Here is a 7,672-nt window from a genome sequence, read left to right as displayed (position 1 = left end):
AAACCTACGAGCGTATTTCTGCCGTGAAAAAGCTCCTCATAAAAAAATATCTGCCGTTCGAACACGGCTTGAAACTGCACACCACAAATAGGATGAGGAGCGCGGCCAAACACCCAAAAAGGGTCTACGCGCCAATTATATATATATACTTGAACAATTTCAGGCAAAGTATAATCAATTATTTAATAAAACATGTTAAAATGATAGGGAGGGGTTTCTGAACAAATTTATAATAACCTGTTTTCCGGAAATAATACTTTTGCTCTTGTTATTGTAGCAACATGCACATTCACATACATGGACGGTAAATGACGCTGGGGTGGCAAATCCCATTCAAAAACGGAAATGGGTTAAGTACAATGCTGTAATATTTATAACTTCCAACATTCCAATACTCCCCACTCTAACATTCTCCTTCATAGTTCGGCACATAATTCAATTTTTTTTCTTAACTTAAATTTAATTCATAAAATACGCAGTCATACAGGTGTTTTTACTAATTTTTATCCTCTTCTTCTTCTTAATTGGCGTGATAAACCCTTACGCGATTTTGACCGAGTTTAACAAAGCGCGCCCGTCGTTTCTTTCTCGTACTAACCGGCGCCAGTTGGACACACCATGTGAAGTCAAGTCCTTCTCCACCTGATCTCTTCCTCTGCTACCACCAGCTGGTACCGCATCGAATACTTTCAGAGCCGGAGCGTTTGTATCCATTCGGACGACATGACCCATCCAACGTAGCCACTGGATCTTTATTCGCTGCGCTATGTCTATGTCGTCGTAAAGCTCATCGTTCCATCGTCTGCGATATTCGCCGTTGCCAACGTGCAAAGGTCCAACAATCTTACGCAGAATCTTTCTCTCAAACACTCCCAGCGCCGCTTATCGGATGTTGTCATCGTCCACGCTTCTGTGCCATAACTTAGGACGGGCATGATAAGAGTCTTGTAGAGTGTTAGTTTTGTTCGTCGAGAGAGGACTTTACTGCTCAGTTGCCTACTTAGTCCAAAGTAGCACTTGTTGGCAAGATACATTCTACGTTGGATTTCAAGGCTGACATTGTTATCGGTGTTAATGCTGGTTCCTAAATAAACAAAGTCTTTTACAACCTCGAAATTATAAATGTCGACAGTGACGTGGGTACCGATACGCGATTGCGCCGACTGTTTGTTTGAAGACAGGAGGTATTTCGTTTTGTCCTCGTTCACCACCAAACCCATTCGCTTTGCCGCTTTATCCAGTTTGGAAACGGCAGAACTAACAGCGCGATTGTTAAGGCCGATAATGTCAATATCATCGGCATACAACAAATTTATGCTCTTATAAAATATTGTGCGTGAGCGATGCTCTCCAACATCAGGTTAACGAAGTCATGCAACAACGAGACACCCTGTCTAAAACCTCGTTTGGTACCAAACGGCTCGAAGAGGTCCTTCCCAATTCTGACGGCGCTGTTGGTGTTGAGCAACATCATCTTGCAACGCCGTACAGTTTTGCGGGGATGCCAAATTCAGACATCGCGGTATACAGATAACTCCTTTTCGTACTGTCAAATGCAGCTTTGAAGTCGACGAAAAGATGGTGTGTGTCGATTCTCCTTTGATGGGACTTTTCCGAGATTTGGCGTATTGTAAATATTTGGTCGATGGTAGACTTTCCAGGTCTAAAGCCACACTGATAAGGTCCAATCAGTTGGTTGACGGTGGGTTTAAGCCCTTCACACAATACGATCGATGGGAACTTATAGGCGATATTTAGAAGACTAATCGCGCGGTAGTTGGTACAGATTGCAGGATCGCCCTTCTTATGGATTGGGCAGAGCACACTTAAATTCCAATCGGCAGGCATGCTTTCATCCGACCATATTTTGCATGGAAGATGATGCATGCACCTTACCAGTTTCTCACCACCATGTTTGAATAGCTCAGCCGCGCTATCGCTATTCTCACCCCGTCATGGTCGGGTAGCGGAACGACAATTCCGTCGTCAACGATTGGGGTATCGGGATCTTCACATTCTCTGTGACATGCGCAGCTATCCGTATTTAGCAGGTTCGAGGAGTGTTCCATCCATAATTTAAGTATGCTCTGGATGTCAGTTACCAGGTCGCCGTTTTTGTTCTTACAGGAAAACGCCCCGGTCTTAAAATCTTCTGTTAGCCGCCGAACTTTCTGGTAGAATTTTCGGGCGTTGTTCCTATTGGCCAGCATCTCAAGCTCCTCACACTAACGTATTTCGGCCTCTCGTTTCTTCTTTCGGATAATACGTCTCTTTTCCTTTTTTAGCTTTCGGTAGCGATCCCACATGGCTCGCGTTGCGCCCGATCGCCGCGTGGCTCTAGGTTAGGTTAGGTTGATATGGTTGCCCAGGGAATGGGTACACTTGGACGAAGAAGGATTCGTCCTTTGTGATGCCATTATGGAGGGGTGAAGCGGGAGAGAAAGACCGATGGGATACAGGGAGAGGGCGGGGAGAGGTGGTGCTGGGATAGTTGGAAGCGTGCGGATTATGAACGATGACTATGTTTGCGTCAATCGCTTTATGCTGCTGATGAAATTCATCAGATTTTTAATGTCAGCGCCAGCTATATCAGCAGGCGTGACAAAGAAGTAGGAGCCAAGATGCCTAGATCTTAGCCCCGCCAGAGCAGGGCAGCTAAGGAGAAGGTGCTGAGATGATTCCACCTCATCCTCCATACATCCAGCGCAAAAAGGACTCGAGGTGATTCCAAGTCTCCAGCATGCATTCCTCGCGCATTGTGTCCTGTGAGAAAACCCACGAGATTTGAGAGCTGATATTTTGTCAGCCTCAGAAGCTCGCCCGAGCGCCTCCGGTCCACACGTGGCCAGAAGGATTTCGCGACCTTACACGTTTGTGTACTTGCCCAGCGCTCGCTGAATTGGTGCGATGCCCATCTTTCCAGGAGCAGACCGCAGGTAGTCAGGGGGATCCCGATTCTCTTCCTTCGCGGGGAAATCACCTCGCATGTCCCTTGTCTGGCCAGCTCATCCGCCTCACAGTTTCCAGCAATGTCGCTGTGACCAGGAACCCAGATGTGGCTGATGTTAAAGAATTCGGACGCAGTCGAAAGTGAGGTCAAGCATTCCTTGACCAATTCCGAATGCACCGTCGTAGACCCGAGGGCCCTTATTGCCGCTTGGCTGTCGGAGTAAATATTTACTTTCTTGACCGTTAATACGCATTTGAGCAGCCAATCGGCTGCCTCCTTGATTGCGGCTACCTCTGCCTGGAACACACTGCAGTGGTCCGGTAGCCTGAATTTGAGTCTGATGGGGAGCTCCTCGCAAAAGACTCCTCCGCCAACCTTACCTTCCAACTTGGATCCATCCGTGAACAAGTTCACCAGGCCCTGTCCCCAAGTGTAGCCCCCCCTCCACTCTTCCCTTGACGGAATATGAGTGCGTGGCTCTATGGGCAGCATCTTTTCTTTCTGCGGCAGCATGACATTCCTCATCGTACCAACTGTTTTTTCGGGCCCGCCGTAATTCAGTTTCTTCTTCGGCGGCGGTACGTAGAGAACGAGCGCTGCTACTCCATTGCTCGTGCATGCCGGTTTGTTGGGCAGAGCTCTCTGAGAGTCGAGTGGCGAATCTTCTGGCTGTCTGTTGTGATTGCAGCTTTTCGATGTTGAACATTCTTTGAGTACGCAGTTTGGCTGCACCGAGGTAATAATCGGAGTTGATGTTGGGTCCTCGGATCGTACGTACATCTAATACACTAGAAGTGTGTCTTCCATATATCACAACATGATCGATCTGGTTTCGCGTTTTTCGAGCAGGAGATAGCCGGTTATCTTGGTATATCTTTTTGTGCTGGAATCTGGTGCTGCAGACTACAATGTTTCAGGACCCGTCGAAGTCGATCAGCTTCTGTCCGTTTCCGGATGTTTCGTTGTGCAGGCTGAGTTTTCCGACTGTGGGACCAAAAATTCGATCCATGTCCACCCTGGCGCTGAAGTCGTCAAGCTCGATTTTTATGTCGTGGCGTGGCAGCGCTCATAGGAACGTCCTAAGCGCTCATAGAAGGAATCTTTTCTCGAAACGTCCTTCTCTTCCGTCGGGGCATGGCCATAAATGAGCGAGATGTTAAAAAAACGGGCTTTGATGCGAATTATTGCGAGACACTCGGAGCGAACTATAAGTACTGTCGACGAAAGGCTCTCTCCCACAACAAATCCGACACCGAATTCGCGCTCTTTTATATGGCAGCTGTAGTAGACCTCGCAAGGTCCTATGTTTTTCTTGCCATGCCCCGTCCATCGCATCTTTTGAATGGCACCGATGTCAGTGATTTTAACAAATCTGATGTCAGTTCCTTTTCCAATACTAAACAAAAGGAGGAGAAATTACATGTTTGTAAAAATTTAGTGAGTGGCTGGGTAATATTTAGACTTGTGAAATTGAAACTAAACACACTAATCAAAACGAAGAATCGGGTATTTAATTGTGGAAGAACATTTAATATAAAGCCTCCACATGCATGAAAGTGTGTGGGTGGGTGTGTATAATTTATTGCGTTTGGGAGTTTCTATTGCGTTCGCTACTCTTCCTCTTAACAAACAGGTAATTTCCCTTCCTTTTGTTTGTTTTTTCATGGAGCCAACCGACACAGCAAATTCTGAGAGCGCAATCTTGTATTCTATAATTCTTGACTCAGATCAATCATTGGTAGCAAGGCGAATCCAAATAAGGTGAATTCGCTACAAGGTGAATCTATACAAGGTGGTGACATTCGAAACCTTTTTCTATATTAGAAATGTTAAAGGAAAGAGACTATAAAATGGAATAAATAGCAAATAGATAAAATTAGTTTGTCGCGCATTCACAACACGTGGTAAACTTTAAGTACCACATTATTACAAAAAAAAAAAAAAATGTACGAAATACAATAAAATTGACACCGGTAAGTTGAGCTTTTGTACATCTATCATAATTACTTTCTTTTGACTAATTTATATCAGTATAAGTTCATATAACATCTAATTGTACAAATTAAGTCCAGAATATGGCACTATACTATGGCACCTGCTGACGGTACAGGATGTTTTTTTCCATATAAGAAAATTGTGTCGAATAGAGAAAATGCGCAAAATGCACTTCATACAAAAATTGTCAAAAATCAGTTTAATTTTGAATGTACTTAAAACTTGCACTTTATTGTACCAGAATTCAATAATCTAATATACAAAACTGCGTATCTGAAATTTTTCTATAAACTCCTAGTAAAAATTGTGAAATTTTGCTGAACATTTGTAGAATTTTCATAAATTTTGTGCTAAGTTTGAAACCTTAGTTTATATGAATTTTATTTTAGTACGAACCATATTTTTATAAACAAATAATTGCAATTATAAAATAAGTAAACAAATAGTCAAATCTTAACAATATGTGGTGTACACTTTATTTTGACGCTGACGGTATATAGTCCATAGATGAAAAATACAAAGAGCTAATTTTCGAATATGGGTTTAAATTGACGCCGCACGATTTAGACCATATTTTGCTTTTTATTACGTTCGTTGGAACGTAGAACATCTTGACGGCTTCTTAAGTCCATGTTTTGTAACATAAGGCGCAACTTGCTTTTGGCATAACCTTATTTAAATATTTGAATCAAAAGCTAAAATTGTTGCAATCCATATTTTTAATTAAATGTGTTTTCAATCGAATTATTAAGGAACAATATTTATAATGCGGCAGCACTTACGCTTGGTTTCCCAGCGGCTACAGGAACATAACCTATGTATGTATACATTTTTCCAAATATAAATTCGGCAAAAAAAAATTAAATTTCTAGGTCACCTGATCTATTCAGACGGAATAAATCCCCTTCCCGAAAAAGTTCATCGTGGTTGGATTTCCCTAAGCCTTTAATGGCGAAGGACTTAAAATGATTTATTGCCTTGCTAAATTTTTATTTGATAAAAAAAAATTAAATTTCTAAGTCACCTGATCTATTCAGACGGAATAAATCCCCTTCCCGAAAAAGTTCATCGTGGTTGGATTTCCCTAAGCCTGTAATGGCGAAGGACTTAAAACGCTTTATTGCCTTGCTAAATTTTTATCGAAAATTTCTTTCTTATATTACGTATTCGACAATCAATACAAACTACAGCAGTTAATCATGTACACTACTCTTTAGGAGTTCGAATGCCGAGGCCGCATTTCAACATTTCCGTTATATGATAGAAGTCCCAGTAGCGTTCGCGTTTAAACAGAAGCTAGAAAAACCGCCCCTCGTCGTGCTCGCCAAGTCGACTACATAAGCCAATTTACCACCGGCATTCGTCGTATATCGAGTGAGTCCAACGTTACTGCGGATCTTTTCTCTCGGATAAAGACTCTAGAGCAAGTTGTCGATTATAGCGCAACTGCAAATGCACAACAAGACGAGCAGGAACTACAGATGTTACTGAAAGCAGAGATATATATTCAAAATCTTCACTAATAAAATCTTTTAAGCCTCCAGGAACCAACGTGCAATTAATTTGGATACGTCAACAACTATAATGCGTCCAAAAATGTTCGACACCAAATCCTATCTAAGATGCACAACTTATCACATCCTGGAGTTCGTGCCAAAACTAAGTTAGTTACAACTCGTTTTGTGTGGAAAGGCGTGTACATGTGTACATGTGTTTTGTGTGTACGTCAATATTCATGAAAAGTTGTGAGACAGCCAGCGCGCAAAAACTCATCGCCATACGAAATCGCCCCTCTCTAAATACGTACCACCTCGAGAAAGATTAGCCCACGTAAACATTGACAACGTTGGTCCATTTCCACTGTGCAAAGGACAACAAGTATTATAGACCATCCCAAACATAACAGAATGTTTTTTCAAAGTGCTAATATCGCAATGGATTTCGAGGTTTGGTGTTCCCGAGCATACCATGTCCGACCGCGCCCTTCAATTCGATTATGCAGTTTTTTGATATTCTTCATCAGGACCACTCATTTACAATCTCCTCCATACCATCCCCAAACCAACGGAATCATTGAACGATGGCATAGGTGCTTAAAATCTGCAATACTTTGTCACAATGCCAAGAAGAGGGTACATTATTTTCCAATAATCTTTCGTATACTCAGAGTAGCATTCAAGCCTAATATTGGGGCGCCTCTAGCAGAGCTCGTGTACGGAACAACCTTAAAAATCCCTAGCGAGCTCTTTAATACCACCAGTCCTACTGAAGTAATAATAGTAATAAGCTTTCGTAAGTCAATGGAGAAATTACCCCCTACTGAAACATTACATCACTCGCTTTCAGTAAACTTTGTATAGCAGGAGTTGCAGTCAGCCACACACGTTTTTGTCAGAAATGAATCTATACGCCCTGCACATATGACGGACCGTATAAAGTCACACGGAAAACCTCTTAATCATTAATCATTCGAGGGCATCAACCAACATATGCCTGGATAGGCTAGAATCAGATTTTCTGACACACCTTGACACCGAAACGCCAACAAATGTCACTGTTATAAAGTATTAAAATAATTTAACGTGTTTATCTTAAAACTCTCAGTTATTTCTTTTCACTTATTTCAAAGAAAATTATTCATAGGGGTTATGAACAAAATTTTTTGGAGTTTGAGCTGCGTCGTGTTCAGATAACGGGATTGTAGTACAGTTACTTAAATAGGCTAAG

This window comes from Anastrepha ludens, chromosome 3 (assembly GCF_028408465.1).
Source record: "Anastrepha ludens isolate Willacy chromosome 3, idAnaLude1.1, whole genome shotgun sequence".
Classification (NCBI taxonomy): Eukaryota; Metazoa; Arthropoda; class Insecta; order Diptera; family Tephritidae; genus Anastrepha; species Anastrepha ludens.
Note: the sequence above shows the minus strand (reverse complement) of the source record.